This window comes from Vulpes vulpes, chromosome 10 (genome assembly GCF_048418805.1).
Source record: "Vulpes vulpes isolate BD-2025 chromosome 10, VulVul3, whole genome shotgun sequence".
NCBI lineage: Eukaryota > Metazoa > Chordata > Mammalia > Carnivora > Canidae > Vulpes > Vulpes vulpes.
In genome coordinates this window covers 86909713-86927044 of record NC_132789.1, presented here as the reverse complement: position 1 = coordinate 86927044, position 17332 = coordinate 86909713, and the positions used below count along the sequence as shown (strand labels likewise).

Here is a 17332-nt window from a genome sequence, read left to right as displayed (position 1 = left end):
CGAAAGCAGCAGTAAGGGACAGCAGCAGAAAGTCTGGCTCCTCTCCATCCATGAATTCCATTCTTCCAAAGAAGCTCCTTCAATTCTTGAAGATGTTTCTTCTGGTAATGACTTCCATGTTTGTATATCACACACTTATATTAGTATTTCCTGATTTTTTTCAATTTTAGATGATCAACAGTTCTGTTCTCAATCTGTTGGGGCATTTATTCACCCACCCCTCTTCCCCAGGTATAGTCACACTGTTGACATGCAAACATATAAAAATTCTAAACACATATATGTGTGTACATATTTACACACTGTCCTGTTCCCAGTGAGGTCATGTTTTGGTTAATAAATAAGATCTCATTTCACATCCAAACACTTCACAAAATGTAGTGGGCAAAAAAATTAAAAGCTTGGCCTCTGTATTAGAATTCCTGGATTTGGGGGCACCTGGGTGGCTCAGTGGCTGAGTGTCTGTCTTTGGCTTAGGTCGTGATCCCAGGGTCCTGGGATCAAGTCCCGCATCAGGCTCCCCAAAGGGAGTCTGCTTCTCCCTCTGCTTATGTCTTTGCCTCTGTGTCACTCAAAAATAAATAGAAAGAAAGAAAGAGAGAGAGAGAAGAAGAAGGGAGGGAGGGAGGAGGGAGGCAGGGAGATATCCTGGATTTAGGTCTAAGTCCACCACACACAGGAGGAAAGTATGAAAATGTGTTAAGGAAACCGAATTCAAAATTGGAGTTGGGAAGCCATGAAAGGAGGGCTCTGACACACATACCACTCGCAGTCACAGCTTGTATAGTCCAGAAAAAGGAAGGTTTCCTCTGAGCCCAACAGCAAGCTGCCCTTGCCTGCAGCCAATGAGAAGTTGCAACTACTTTAAACAAAACTTTTGTTCAAAACAAGCCCTTCCCAACTTCCTCCTTTCCTTTATAAAAGGATGCTTGGGGGCGCCTGAGTGGCCTAGTCAGTTGAGAGCCCATCAACTCTTGGTTTCAGCTCAGGTCATGATCTCAAGGTTGTGAGACTGAGCCCTGAGCTGGGCTCTGTGCTGTGCTGGGCATGAGACCTGCTTAAGATCCCCTCTCTGCCCCAATGCCCCTCCTGCTTTAAAAAAAAAAAAAAAAGGATGCTCTTCTCCTTTGTTGTCTGGGCTTGCCTGTGGTACACCATAGTTTGTCCTAAATTGAAATTTTTCTGCTATTCCCAAATAAGCTCAATTTTGCTGGCTCGGAAGTTTACCTTTTTTCTTTTAAAAGGCTGACATTTCATGGTGTCAGAAGTGGAAACTGAAGGAGAGGAACCCCTGAGAAACTAATGCCCCCCAGAACCATGTTTGGAGCCCACTTGAGCCCCTGGTACTCTCCAATTCCATGAGTTGTCTTCTTCCTTTCAGTTAATTCAGTAAGTCTCCTCTTGGATTCAAGTTCTCTTCTTTTGGTTGATCTGTTTTCTTAAAGATATCATCTTTTTGATGAGTACTCATTTGTTTTCTGAACCTCTGGTTTGGTTTGGTTTTTAAGATTTATTTATTGGGGCGGGGGGGAACAGAGGGAGAGAATCTTTCAGGCAGACTCCTCGTTGAGGGAGGAGCCTGACTTGGGGGTCTCCATCCCACGACCCATGAGATCATGACCTGAGCTGAAACCAAGAGTCGGCCACTTAACCAACTGAACAACACAGGAGGTCCCTGAACCTCTGGTTCTGAAGTATGGAATCCCAATCCTCTAAATCCTCTCAAGAGGTCCCCTTTCTGTAACCCTGATTGGTTTTATGTTCAAAAACTATGGTCCCTCCTCATACACATTCTTAACTAAATGGACTAACCTATCCAAAGATAATTTAGAACGCCAATGGCCATTATGAGAAACTTTCAACCTCCCCTTACCTGCTTTTTTCACAACTAAATTAGAAGACTGCTCTAAAATTAAATAGACTGAATGGGATTCCTATTTTAGTTGGTACCTGGAGGCTTCTAAACATATCCAAGATTCTAAAATTGCCTTTTTACAAAAAAAAAAAAAAAAATCTAAATTAACTGAGGTGAACAAACAAGCCAAAGAAGACAGAAAACCTTCTGAGGCTTTTTTCTTCTCCCTTATCCCCCTTGTCTCCAGTGCTGGCTTCCTGTTTCTCTTCTGTACTGTCCTTCTCTCTTCAATACTCTCTACTTTCCTAATTCAAATCCTCTCACCACTTCCCCATTTTGCCAGTCCTCTCCCCAATTCCTCCTCCCACAAACCATCAGACCCTCTGAGGATACAAATACAAAGTCCTTAATTTCTCATGTTCTCTGGACCAAAGCTGAACTATAAGCCATGGTCAAAGATTTTTCCCAAAGTAACTAAGGATCCCCACAGATTTGCTGAGGAATTTCAGAAAGTCATTCAAATTTATCAACCTGGCTTCTCCAACTTATCAGATAGTCCATATGCCTGTCAGTGAAGGCCAGGCCCAATGCTGGATGAAACTGCCAAGTGGAATGATCCCCAAAAGTCTTTAGAATGACAACTGGGAACAGAGAAACCCCTACTGCCTAATTTTATGATCAGGCTCAAGGAATAACCAAACTACTTCATTTGGCAATTCCCAGGATTTTCCCAGTCAATTAGAATAAGATTCAGGCTTGTGCCCAAAAGTTCAATGAGCCCATGATTATTTTAGCTGGCTCCAAATTGTTTTTAAAGAAAATTCTGGTCTTCCTTTGGATGTTAAATCCACTCGGGTAGGCTTTAATTCTGTTCATTATTGGGCTGAAGTGGGATATTTCTCTTCTGCTAAAAAGGACAAGGATGAAATGGGAGCCTGTGTCAACTCCAGATTTATTTAATTTAGCTAACCAGCTCCCATACCCAAGATGATTCAACTAAGAAGAAAGACCACTGAAATTCTTCATTTTCAACCCCAACAAATGGGGCCTCTAAACAAAATCAAATGCCTCCTGATCTCTGTCATTACTGCAAAAAGCCAGGATACTGCAAGAAAGACTGCTACAAACTTAAATGCTCCCAGGCGCCTTCACCCCTCTAACCAACCTTTCCAATGTCCTAATCCCAAATGACAGGACTCCAAGAAACTCTAAGGGCTTTGGGAAAAGCTTTCCCCTTCATCGAGAAACCATGCTCCAGATTGGGGATAAACCTTTCTCCGTACTTACTGACACCAGAGCTACATTCTCAGTGTTCATCTCCATTACCATTAAATAGCCCCTGCCTCCAAGTACTAAAAGCAGTTCAGACGGTGGGGGTCTCTAATAAACCTCAATAGGTTCCTGTCTCTACACATATCCCCTTTTCTCAGGCCCTTTAAGAGATGGCCACCCTTTTCTCCGCAGTTCCTCCACCACTATTCATTTTTTGAGCCACAGTTCCTTAGAAAACTGTTATATTCTTGAAAAGGGGAAACAATTCTAGAATTTAAAAACAGCAACCAAAATAGCCAACTAAGTGAATCAAATGACCCTTTAGCATCTTTTATTTGCTCCATCCCTGGAAGCACTGGAACTTATACCAAAAGACACTAATTATCTGTCCCTATTAGATCAGCTACCACACTCCTTAAGGTCAAAATCCTCTACTAATATTGACAAAATCCATAATGTATCTCCTATTAAGATCCAAATTGATCCCCTAAAACCTCTCCCCTGAATTAATCAGTACCATATAAATAAAGAGAACCTTCAAGGCATTAACCCAGTAATAGAAGAGTGTAAGGCCCAGGGTCTCAATATCCCTTACACCAGTCCCTACAACACTCCTGTGTTACCTGTGAAAGTAAATGGCCACAATGGAAGCTTTCCTGTGACCTCTGAGCCATGTTATCACCAGTCGCCCCCAATCCCCACACTTTATTAGCCTGCATTCCCTACTGAGAGCAATTTTTTTTCTGTGATTTAATATATGTAGTGCTTTCTCTAGTATCCCAGTACATAAAATAAGTCAATACCTTCCCCCTTTAACTTGGGAAGGACAGCGAAACACCTGGATAGTAATGCCCCAGGGTTTCACTGAAAGCCCTTATTTCTTATAAGTTTTGAGGGCTGACCTAGATGATATCAAGTTCCCTGGAGTCCCTACTTGAACATGATAGGAGAATGACTTACTTCTCCGCTCCCTATCTCAAGCCTCCTCACAAGAAGATAACATCCATTTGCTAAACTCCTGGCCAAGAAGGGATATAAATTCTCTAAGAAAAAATTACAATCTGTATAAACTCAAGTATGATATTTAGAAGATCTAATCTCAGAAAAAAGACTTACATCTAGATCCAGACAGGCTTTGTGGCACCCTGAACTTCCCAAAGCCTAAAATCGAACATCGACTGTGAGGTTTGCTTGTACTGGCAGGCTATTGTAGCAACTGGACCCTAAACTTTTCTCCTATGGCCCAACGTTTATACACCTTGTTAAAAACTACTAAACCTGACCCTATCAACTGAAAGGTTCGGATAACATAACTTTATAAATCTTAAAGTTAAAAAAAAAATAAAAATAATCCTGCCCTTGGACACCCCAATTATCAACTCCTTTTCTTCCTTTGTATATGAAAAGAAGGGACTGTCCTTGGAGCACTCACCCAAAAGCATGATGATCATCACCAGCCCATAGGATACTACAGCCAACAACTAGATCCTATAGCCTGTGGATAACCCCCAGGCCTCAGGGCTATGTCGGCTACTGCCCTTTTTGTAAAGGCCACTGAGGAAACGGCCCTGGGATCCTTATTAACCATCTTTGTGGAACGTGCAGTTGAACTCTTAATTCTCATCATAACATCTTTTAGTAAACTGTCTCACTTCCTATGAAATGCTCCTGTAAACTGCCCCTTCTATCACTGTAATAATTCACAGTAAAAACCTTAGCCCTGCTACTCTTTCCCCTTCCCACACTGATGAAGCCCCCCACGACTGCTCAATACCAACAGATGACCCCTGACTCCCTGTGATGACTTAAAAAAAACTCCTTTCAATAACCATGACTCCTCAGGGTTCACTGATGGATCTTATGTGGAAAATGAAGATGGTAAATGTTTTGCCGAGTATGCACTATCAAACCCTTTGGAAGTAACTCAAGTAGCACCTTTAACTTTGGCTACTTGAGCCCAACAAGCCCAACTACACACTCTGGGGCCTCTATCCTAACCAATGGGAGGACTGCCAACATTTATATGAACAGTAGACAGACCTTTGGAGGGGTTCAGGACTTTGAAATGTTAGGGCAACAATGTCGCTTCCTTAATTCCAGCAGACAAAATTAAAAATGGATCTTTTTTTCCCCCAGAAATTATTGGACACCACACTTTTACCTCCTGCTTTGTCTATCACCACAATTCCAGAACATTCTGAGCTTGACTCTCAGAAAGCTAAAGGAAATCACCTTGCTGACCTGTCTGCAAAATGCATTGCCCTCCAAAGGTTCAGAGGTCAAAACCTCTGTCATGGTCCAAAGGAACTCACCTCCAGATGATAATGTGGAGAAACTGCCTAGAGACATCCAACAATCAGCACCAGAAAGGAAAAACAATATTGACAATCAGATGGTTGTTGGTATGGTAAGAAGAAAAACCTCTAGTGGACCAAATAAGAAGCCGGTCCTACAAGAAATTCTAAAATTCCCGCTTTTGACCACTGTACATGCATTAAACCACTTGCCTATAGATAAAATGGTAATGTTTATGAATCAGTACTGGTAAGGAAATATTAACAAGGCTTTAGAAAGTGCCTACTTGTCCCATCTGCTCAAAATAAAATTCAGGGAGAGCTATCTGTACAGCTCCTGGCACTTTATATTGCCTACTGAACCATTCAAAGTTTGGCAAATGGACTTTACTCAGCTACTTCCGTCTCATGGGTATAAATATGTTTTTGTAATGATTTGTATGGTTTTCCACTGGATCAAGGATTTTGCCTCTTCCAAAGCTAAAATCCTACTGGAAGGATCATCCATACATCAGGAACCCCTCTTGATCTCCACAGCAACCAGAAAATCCATTTAACTGGCCAAATATTATGGCAAGTCTGTGCTGTTTGGCCAGTTTTACAACATTTTCACTGTGCTTATCATCCTCAGTCCTCAGGATGAGTCAAATGAACCAACAACATCATCAAAACTCAACTGGCAAAATTTGTGGAAACTCTGCAAATACTATGGTGGTTGGTTCTTCTAAATCTAGATCCATCCCCTTTGGAACTCATAAACTCTCACCCTTTGAGATATTTACTGGGCGCCTCATAAATCTAGCTTCCACCCCTTTTTATCTGCACCTAATAAAAGGAGATACACTTCAGTCTTGCAAATGTCTAATTACCTCCCTTGAAAATAATCATGCTCTAGTAGTAGAGCAATCTTTTCACAGTGCACTCCCAGGAGACAAAGACCTCAAATACCACACCCTGCAACATGGGAATTTTGTTTATTGGAAAGACCTCTCCAAAAAGACTCTTCAACCACAATGGAAGGGCCCTTATCAAGTGTTAATGACCAATCCTTGTGCAGCCAAAATCCAAGGAGTGGACTCCTGGATCCACGTGTCTTCTATGAAGAAAGCCTCAAAACCTGACTGGATCTGTACACCAACTGTATAACCTCAAACTGAAGATTTCTAGGAATTAAAGCAGACAACAACAGAAGCAGACAGCTTTCCTCAATATGATGGAATCAGGCCAATATTCTTTCTGCTTTCTCTTACTCTGTTTTCTCCTTTGCTGTCCTGGAAAGACAATGCCCTCCCCCACATTTTCCAATTCCTCACAAAAGGGGGAAACCTTTCTGATGGTTCAGATTCTGTTGGATCTGTCCAAGACAGTCATGACTCTTCCTCACAGCAAATCTTCTCCACCTCCACTGCAACCACTAACTCTACCTGCACCTCTCTGGATATCTGTCACTAAGTCAAATTTCTACAACCAGGTTTTCCAGTACCTTGCTTTGATCTCTCCCCTGTCATAACTCTCAAAATAAATAATTGTACCTATTCCACCCATATGGTTGCCCATTCTCATTACTGCCTTAGGTCTCCTTGCCCTAGCAAAACAACCCCTCTCTATACGGCCTTTTAAGAACAAAGTCCACAGAATAAGATTGCTTTCACCCCAATTATTCCTCAAACACCACTGACCCTTGGCTTGAAAGGACCAACTAAATCATCCCAATTAACAGCACCATTAATAATCAAGCCCTAGCAGGAATCTTATATGCACCACCTGATTTTACCTTTGTGAAGAATGGGCCTCTCAATGGGCCTATGAATATTTAGACAGCTGGCAGATTGGAGGCCACTGCTTACTAGAATTTCTAACAATAAATCTGAAACCTTTCATTGGTATTCTCCACTAAACCTTTACTGCTGCTGTAACCAGGAACTCCCAGGAGGTATATAGAACTCTGGATTTGCCTCTATTGGAAGGGCACTTATCCCTATTGTAGGTACTCACACCAATGAACAAATTATTAGAAAGCTCTCTCTGAAGTCAGAAAACCTCTCCAATTCCACTCTGAAGACAACAGTCATCCAATAACAATTACTTGACTCACTGGTTAATGTAGTTTTGGACAATCACGTAATCCTTGATCACCTACTTGCTAAATAAGGAGGTATTTGTGTGATAGCAAACACCTGACACACATGAATAAACTCCTCTGGAGAAGTAGAAAGCCAAATACATAAAATTAGGGAACAAGCATATTTGCTACCACAAATTCCTCACGACCAAAGGGAAAGGAGGGGAGCTGATTGGGGAAAAAGTAGAAAGGAAGACAAACCATGAGAGACTCCTAACTCTGGGAAACAAAGGATTGCAGAAGGGGAGGTGAGTGGAGGGATAGCGTAACCTGATGATGGACATTAAGGAGGGCACACGAGGAGATGAGCACTAGGTGTTACACTATATGTTGGCAAACTGAATTTAAATAAAATAGATTTTAAAAAATGTTCCACATGACAATCCATGGTCCTTGATTTCTTTGGCTAGTTGCCTTCAGGTTTAGGCTACTGGCTTTAGACTATGATACAAACTGGGGTCATTATTCTGTTCCTCTCATTTTATTTTATAAAATCATTTTTAAGCTCTGCACCTGGTGCCTGTCAAACCTTTGTAGGAACAATGTACCAGGAGATCCCTGGGTGGCACAGCGGTTTAGCGCCTGCCTTTGGCCCAGGGCGCGATCCTGGAGACCCAGGATCAAATCCCACGTCGGGCTCCCAGTGCATGGAGCCTGCTTCTCCCTCTGCCTATGTCTCCGCCTCTCTCTCTCTCTCTCTCTCTGTGTGTGTGTGTGTGTGTATCATAAATAAATTTAAAAAAAAATTAAAAAGGGAACAATGTACCAAATAAGGTGTTGCTGACTCTGGGCATCAAGATTAACATCAGTGCTTACAACCTTGATATAGACTTTAGGTGAGAAATGCCTGAGATTTCTCCCTTCTACCCTCCCTTGTTACTCAAATGTGGCCTCAACAGTTTCCAATCTGGGCACTTCCTTTGACATGGGCCATGACACCCAGAAAAGGTCCTTCCTCACATCAAGGGACAGAAACTTTTCCTATAAGGAACAGATGACCCAACTCTGGGTCAGTGATGCTTTTAAAGAAACATCTTGACCAAAAGAGGGAAACATAAAAATGTGTTAAAGAAATCTAACTCAAAATTGGAGCTGAGAAGCCACAGCTCCACACACACACACACATACCACTCGTGGTCACAGCCTGCACAATCCAGAAGGAAGATTTCCTCTCAGCCCAGCAACAGCAAGCTGCCCTCGCCTACAGCCAGTGAGAAGCTGCCACCACTCAGAACTTCTCTCATTTCTCCTCCAAAGAACTTTTGTTCAAGACAAACCCCTCCCAACCTCCTCTATAAAAGCACACTCCTCTTTTGTTCTCCCAGGTTGCCCATGGTTCACCATCACTTGCCTGTCCTGAACTGCAATTCCTCTGCCGCTTCTGAATAAACTCAATTTTGCTGGTTGAATTACTTTCCTTTTCCTTTTTTTAAGCCTTTTCCTTTTAAAAGGGTAACAGAAGTATGTACCTAAAAGTTCCTTATTTTCTCAGAATCTTCTGTTTTCCTCCTATGTAGCCTAATTAGAACAGCACCCACTACAAAATGGTTAAACCACAAAGCAAAAATGTGGTACATGTCAACACACTTTGCTGATCATAAAACACTATAGAAATGTTACTTTCGGTATTTGTCTTTACTAAGAGATCAGATCCCTACAAATGAAATCCCTGACGTTATTGGTCCCTCTTGAGCACCGTTCCTCTACCGAGGCTAAAAGCTGGAAGTTGCTGAGAAAGATAGTGAAGTAGATAGAAATTGTGTTTCAAGGCCAGAATGTGAGTGCCCAATTCTTCAAAGGGCCCATGCATTGCTCTATGAAACCTGTACAGAGAGTAAAGATCAAGCATTGAAGCATGGATCTGGGAAAGCAATTCTGTTTCTTATTTGCAGAGAGGGGAAGCTTCCTTATCAAAATTTTAAGTAATACAAGAACGAAATTTCAAAAGTCCCTTCTCAGGCAACTCCTGTTTCTTCTAATATGTACCTCTCTCTTTCTACATGATTTGTTTGTACATCTGCTTTTTGATCTGCAGACACTATCTACTGGCTTCCTATCACGGTAGAACAAACTGCAGGAAAAGTGTTTTGAGCCAAACTTGGCATATCATCATGCAGAACTGTCCAGTGACACATTACTCCGAACAGTCTTTTGACTTCTAGTCTTCAAAGGCCTACATTACATGCAATACAACCTACAGTGTCTCTATGTAGAGGCAAGAAGGAAGCTAGCTAGGTAGTTGGGCCTACATCATTAGACCACTCTAAACCTCTCTCTGAATCCAGCTCACCGATGCCCCGTTTTTGGGGGGTTTTTGCCATTTTCATCCACCCCACACAATTTAATCCTGTTCCTGAGGCTACAGGACAAACAAAAAACAGGACCCCAAAGTCTCATGCGTTTCAAGACAAGCATGGGCACAATTCTTATGAGCTCTGTGGAAAGGGATTAACCACAGCTAAAAGAAATCCGTTTTTAATTATCTGAAAAGTTATCTAAAGCCAACAAGTATGCAGCATTAAAATTTATGGACTGAATCTCCTGCGTGATATCTGTCCAGAGGTGACCACTAACATTCTCCAAGTGTAGACTTCAGCTGGGGTATGCTAGCTTCGGGCAGGGACAACATCATGTCTAGTGCCAGGTGTACAAGTGAACTTGAGGTCAGGCAGGTGACCCCTCCAAGCAGGCATGGTACATTAAGGAGAGGAAATCTTTTCTCTCATTAATCAACAGGATAAAGGTGATTAAGCAGGAATTATTTTTCAATGACCTACATAATTTCATCAGGGCTGCTCTGGCTATTAGCAGAGAGCAGATGACTTCCTAATAAGATGAATTTGATAGCAGAGCTCTTCCAGAGAACCCGGTGGGTGGGCCCAATCTGTCGCCTTACTATTACTCCTCAGGGCTGTCTGTCCTCTGTTTGGGGCTCCTTCCTCTAAAGGAGATATCTCCCTGCCCCCGGAGGGCTGAGGTCTGCACCGCTTGCTGAATGGTGGAAGCTGGATCTGTTAAGAATCGGTGGATCCAGGTGGGTGAACCAGGGCTCACGTGGTTCCCAAAGTTCCAAGCAAACAAGACTACAGCTGCTACCAACACCTCTCCCCGGCCGGGCTCGAAACAGGACGGCAGCTAGTTCCACTCTCCAGCAGAAACAGGGTTAACAAGGAAGCTTTGTTAGAGTCGGGGCGGGGGAGACGGACGGACAAGCAGGCACAACATCACTAACCACCACGACGCGAACGCAGTCTCACGGGCACCTGAGGAAATTGAGCAACAGCCACCCAGCGAGTCCGTCCCCACACCCGCAGAGCGCTGCAGCCCTCGGAGCGGCACCTCCTCGGTCCCCGGGCGAGCGCGGTGGCTGGGGCGGGAAGGCTGCGCCCCGCAGCTCCTCGCCTCTGCCCGTCCCTCCCACGGGACCCCCGCTCTCTGGCCTCAGGGACCAGGGAAAGAGACAGCGAGGCCTGAGGACATCTCCCTCCGTCAAAACAAGCCGCTGGCTGTCCCCCGAGGTCAGTCGCCGGGTAACGCCGGGTAACGCCGGGTCCCGCGGCTCCGGCAGCGCCTCCTCCCCGCCGCGATCCCGTTCGGGGTGTTCCCAGCGCAACCCCCACCCCCACCCCACCGCCGCGCCTCCCGCCACCCGGGGTGCAGGGGAGAGGCCCGTCTGCCCTCCCCGCCTCCCTCGGGCCCCCCAAGTACAGGAATCCCGCAAGCGCACGGCTCAGAGCTGGATGCCACGTACCTGTCCGCAGACCTGGCTCCTCCTCCCAGCCGTGCGGGGCTCTCGGGACGGTGTCCGCAAACAGTCGGGAAAGTTTGTGCCGCCGTCCTGAAGGCACCGGCCGCGGAGCCGCCCCCCGCGCGCGGGGCACCGAGAGGGGAGGGGGGGGCCGGCTGCTCCCCGCGCGGCTCCAACTCCGCAGCCCGCCAGGCCCTGGGAGGAGACGAGGAGGAGGAGGAGGAGGGCTGAGCGCAACTTTTCGACGGTGCGTCAGCGGGCGGCTGAGCCGCGCGGATCCCGGGCTCCGCACCACTCACCCCTCCCAGCTCTGCTCGCGGGAGCGGGGGCGGGGCGGGGCGGGCGGGGCGGGGCCTAACCTGCGGGGCGGGGCCTAACCTGCGGGGCGGGGCCCAACCTGCCCGGCGGCCCCGCGGAGCGCGCTGCCTGGCCCCGCCCCCGCCCCCGCCGCCGGCCCCGCCCCCATCGCCGCCGGCCCCGCCCCCGCCCCGCGCCGCCGCCAGGTGCGCGGGGCCCTGGTTTCCAGGGTGAAGGGGGAGGAGCCTCGGAGGGAAACTTTCCACCGAAACTTAACCCGGGCGGCGTGAAGGACACCCGGCCTCGGGGGCTCGTCTATTGCCAGAACCGCGTCCCTTCACGCACGGCCGCGCTCACGCACACCCCCCAGACGAGAAAATGAACCCGCATTTATGAGCCAGCGGGGGGCTCGTTTCCTGGGTGCCGCGGAGCGGGGAGGTCGGGCCGCGCCGCCGACCTTGAGGTTTCTGGCCTTCCAGGGCCGTGACCGCGGCCGGCGGCGCCCTCTCCCACCCCAATTTCTTTCCCTGAAGCCTTCCTTTTGTCCCTGAGGTTTGAATTTTAAGATGTTCATAGAGTCCCAAGAGAGCTGAATCCGGTGACGGAAACGTCCGCCGGCTTTTCTGGCATATTCTACCCAGTGGGCAGGGGGAGATTCGCTTGGGGCAGCCAGGGGTGGGAGGCTGGGGGGGAGCAGGTGGTGCTTTTTTTTTTTTTTTTTTTTTTTTTAAGATGAGTCAGTGTTAATGCAGTTGTTTGTGAGCATGTGTGCGCGTGGGGCACGGTCACTGGCGAACCACACCCCCTAAATGAGGGCTTCACCCCCTAAATGAGGGCTTCGTAATTTGGGCAGTTCTACAGCTGAAAGGAACCATCCCCAGCTGGAGACTCCCAGGACAACGGGAAGGCAGGTCCAGAATCCACCCCCCCCAGGCCACACACACACACTGGGGCAGGGTGAGGTGGGGTGGACAGAGGTGTTGGCCTTTAGCACTGCCCCGGTGTCAACATCCTTCCCAGAGCCCAGACCTCCCCAGGGGAGGCCCCTGCACAGCCTGGCCCTCCTTTGCCGTCTGCCCTTCATTAGACACTTGGGCCTGTGTCCCTGCCAGACTGGGAAGGGCCGCCTTCCCTCCCCATTCCTCTATCTCCCACACCCCCTGCGTGCTTGGGCAGCATAGTCAGTGCTTTGCTTTCTGGACTTTAAATCCAGGAGGAGGAATCAAATGCTTCAGTCGAGGCCTTCTTGGCTCTGTGGTTGGCGTGGTTGAAACCTGAGGTAAGCCAAAACCTGAGCAGGTTGGGCCACACCACAGCTTACAAAGGCTGATGTGGAGAATTTTCCACCTCAGCAGCATCCTGCTGGCACCTTACCAAATTCCCCTTTGGAGGAAGCATCTTCCTCCCTTCGTTCTCAATGAATGACATCGGGAGAGAACCAAAATCAGGTATCTCCAGTTTCCAGTTCTCTCTTGCAACCACGGTAATGGGATGATACAAATTTCACACTTCCTTCTAAGGCCGTCTACCACCACTGCTGTGGCTCCCGAACAGCAGCAGGAAGACGGTTGCCCTTGCTGTGATTCCTCTCAGGATTCACCAGCGTTTCACCTGAAACAAGTGTAGACAAAGTCCCTTACGTAAAAGCTGGGAAGGACAAGAAAACAGGAAGTTCCACTGGGCAGATCACCTTGGACGGCTCTAATGAATGGAACATGGGGGAATCATTCACTTAATCACTGTTCATTTAGTGGTTTTTTTCATGCTAGGCATTCTTCCAGGTGTTAGGGTCACAGGGGAGAACCAACACATAAAAATGCTAGTAACCCTAATGGAGCTTACTTTCCAGATGAGAGAGACCAACTATAAACCTGTGGACTGCTGACTGATTAGAAATGCTCCAGATGATGGGGATCCCTGGGTGGCTCAGTGGTTTAGCACCTGCCTTTGGCCCAGAGCGCGATCCTGGAGTCCCGGGATCGAATCCCACATTGGACTCCCGGCATGGAGCCTGCTTCTCCCTCTGCCTCTCTCTCTACGTCTATCATGAATCAATAAATAAAATCTTTAAAAAATATAGAAAAAAAATAGAAATGCTCCGGAGGAAAATTAAACAGGGTGGAGACATAAGGAGTATGACAGGTACTCTTTCAAATAAGATGATCAAGGAACACCTCTGGAGGAGGTAACATTTGAGCAAAGGCCTACAGGAGGTTAAGGAGTGAGATATCTGGACAGGCAACTTCCAAGGCAGAAAGCACAGCAAGTACCAAAGCCCTGAGGCAGGAACATGCCTGGGTGCACTAGGAACAACCAAGAAACCAGAGTGGCCGAATGGAGAAGGTAAAGACAGGAAGAGTTGGGGTGGTACAGTTCGGGTAAGGCTTTTACTCTGAGTGAGTTGGGAGCCATTGGAGGGTTTAGGGTAGAAAAATGACATCTTCTGACACATAGGAGCACTCTGACTTCTAGGCTGAGTATAGACAGGAGTGGGTAGCAGAGACTAGTTAGAAGGCTATTGAAATAATCCAAGAGCAAGAGGATAGTGGCTCTGACTAGGGAGATAGGACTGGAGGTGACAAACTGACAGGGCCTCTTCACAGATTGAATGTGAAGCATGAAGGAAAGAAAACAAGAAAGACTCTGAGGTTTTGAGCCTGAGCAGCTGGAAGGATGGAATTGCCAGAATAAAGGAGAAGACTTCAAAAGGAACAGACTGGGTATAAAAATCAAGAAGGCCAGAGAGGCTTTTCTCCTCAGATGCTTGAAGCTCGGCCGCCATCATGAATGACACAGTAACTATCTGGACCAGGAAGTTCATGACCAAACGACTGCTTCAGCGGAAACAGATGGTCATTGATGTTCTTCACCCCGGGAAGGCAACAGTACCTAAGACAGAAATTCGGGAAAAACTAGCCAAAATGTACAAGACCACACCAGATGTCATATTTGTATTTGGATTCAGAACCCATTTTGGTGGTGGCAAGACAACTGGCTTTGGCATGATTTATGATTCCTTGGATTATGCAAAGAAAAATGAACCCAAACATAGACTTGCAAGACATGGCCTGTATGAGAAGAAAAAGACTTCAAGAAAACAGCGCAAAGAATGCAAAAACAGAATGAAGAAAGGGGATCTGCAAAAGCCAACGTTGGTGCTGGCAAAAAGTGAGCTGGAGACTGGACAACAGAAGGAGTAAAGATTCTGCAGTGGCCTTATCTGTAGTGATTGTGCAGATTTTTCATGAGAGGATTAATAAACTAAAAATGTTAATGTGGAAAAAAAAAGAAGGCCAAAGGGAAAACAGAAAAGAAAGAACACATAATTTGAACAATCTTCAAGTTCCTCACTTTATCAAATGAAGGAAATACTTACCTCATTAGAGTTGTGTTAAGGATAACATGAATTAATGCAGTGAAGTGTCTAGCACAGTACCTGATAAACAGCAATGGTTAAGAATGTTAACTCCCTCTCTACAAAAACGAGTTTCATACCTATCCACTATGCCCTCTGGGGAGGAAACAGAGTCACTGTTTTAGAGGAAATAAGTCTTACTAAAAGTAAAGGAGAAGGAAATGAAAACAGGAAAGAAAGGGCATGAAATAAAAATATAAAAACAATGGATTATTAGTCATAAAAAAAGAATGAAATCTTGCCACTTGTGACAACACAGATGAACCTTGAGAGTATTATACTATGTGAAATAAGTCAGAGAAATGCAAATACCATATGATTTCACTTACATGGGGAATTTAAAAAAAACAAAACAGGGACGCCTGGGTGGCTCAGTTGGATAAGCCTCCAGCTCTTGATTTCAGCTCAGGTCAGTGGTAGCATCAAGTGCCATGTCGGGCTCTATGCTCAGTGCAAAGTCTGATTCAGAGTCTTCCTCCCTGCTCTGCCCCTCCCCACTCACAGTCTCTCTAAAATAAACTCTTAAAAAAAAAAAATCAGACTCATGGATATAGAGAACAGACTGATAGTTGCCAGAGGAGCAGGGCATAGAGATGGGGGATAAAATGGGTGAAAGAGAACAAGAGGTCCAAACATCCAGTTATAAAACAAATAAGTCATAGGGAAGTATTATACAGCCAGGGAAATGCAGTCAATAATATTCTATTAATTTTGCATGGTGATAAATGATAACTAGACCTATTGTGATTATTTTACAATATATCTAAACATCAAATCCATGTTATAGTAGTTTCTCCCGAGTTCTATCTACTTCCTTAAGGAGACAAACCAAGGTATCAGAGTTTACTAATTTGAGAAAGGAGTTTAAAATATGAAAAGTTTGTAATAAAACAAAAAAATACAGCATATGTAATAAGCAAAGAATTTTTGTTGCTACCCCTTATAAAAAATTATTTCAAATGAGATGTATCAGTAGAAAAATAGTCAAAATAACAGAGAATTCTAAAAAATAAAATTTTAAAAGGCACAAATGGCCAATGAGAAACAATTATTTTTTACTTATAAATTTGGCAAGATCAGAAAAATCATAGAAATAATATTGTTGGATGTTGGACAATATCATACCATACTGAAGGAAGTCACAGCAATTTTTAGAAATGTAGATCTAAATATTCAAAATGTTTATACTTTTCAAACAAATCTTACTTCTAGAAATTTATCTAATATTCAAATATTTGCTAAAACTTTATATATAAGAATGTCCATCACAGGTCATTTAAGTGTAGTGAAAAGAAATATTCTAAGTATCCAACAAGACAGAATTATGATAAGTACTAAGTATTAGTACTTATCATAATGTTATAAGAAGCCATGTTATAAGAGTGAAGCCATGTGAAGCCATATTATAAGAGTATAGGCAGACTTTTAAAAATATTAATGAATATTAAATGAAAATGGTTCACAATACATTATTATATAAAATAAGCCTACTACAAAACAATATTAAAGTAGGATTATCCTTAAAAATCTCTATATTAGGTTGCCCTCTTTTTATTAGGTTATTTCTATATTAAGTTGACCTCTTTTTATTCTCTTTGTTTTCTCTATTTCCACATTTTCTGCCATAAGATAGTGTCACATTCTCTGGGGGGATGATAGGCTGTATACATAATGAGATTTAGTGGATACCATCAAAGTTTTCCCAAGGTGGTTATACCAATTTACACTGCCACTGGCAATATTTAAAAGTTTTAGTTTGAAGCAATGCATTTTTAACATGATGTATCCAGTGACAGCCATTGATTTGAACTCTACTACTTTAGAAGTTGAAATGATTAAGTGAAGTTAGAAATAAGCTGGGAGTGCAAGCTGATGCAGCCACTCTGGAAAACAGTATGGAGGTTCCTCAAAAAGTTAAAAATAGAGCTACCCTACAACCCAGCAATTGCCCTACTAGGAATTTACCCCATAGATACAAATGTAGTGATCCAAAGGGGCACCTGCACCCCAGTGTTTATAGTAGCAATGTCCACAATACCCAAACTATGGAAAGAGCCCCAATGTCCATCAACAGATGAGTGGATAAAGAAGATGTGGTATATATACATACAAGGGAATATCTTGTATACTCAGCCATCAAAAAAAGAAAGAAGGGATCCCTGGGTGGCGCAGCGGTTTGGCGCCTGCCTTTGGCCCAGGGCGCGATCCTGGAGACCTGGGATCGAATCCCACGTCGGGCTCCTGGTGCATGGAGCCTGCTTCTCCCTCTGCCTATGTCTCTGCCTCTCTCTCTCTCTGTGTGTGACTATCATAAATAAAAATTAAAAAA

At 44.8% G+C, this 17332-nt stretch overlaps 1 protein-coding gene and 1 pseudogene across 1 annotated transcript in view; one reads left to right on the top strand and one right to left on the bottom strand.

The window, feature by feature from the left end:
* Positions 1-11618, bottom strand: part of FHIP1A (FHF complex subunit HOOK interacting protein 1A) — a 230711-nt gene extending 219093 nt beyond the window's left edge. The window contains exon 1 of the mRNA XM_072724824.1: positions 11295-11618. The gene's annotated coding sequence lies outside the window, so the exon portion shown is untranslated. The remainder of the gene's footprint in view (positions 1-11294) is intronic.
* Positions 11619-14355: 2737 nt separating this feature from the next.
* LOC112933427 (small ribosomal subunit protein eS24 pseudogene) lies at positions 14356-14775 on the top strand (annotated as a pseudogene).
* The last annotated feature ends 2557 nt before the right edge of the window (positions 14776-17332 follow it).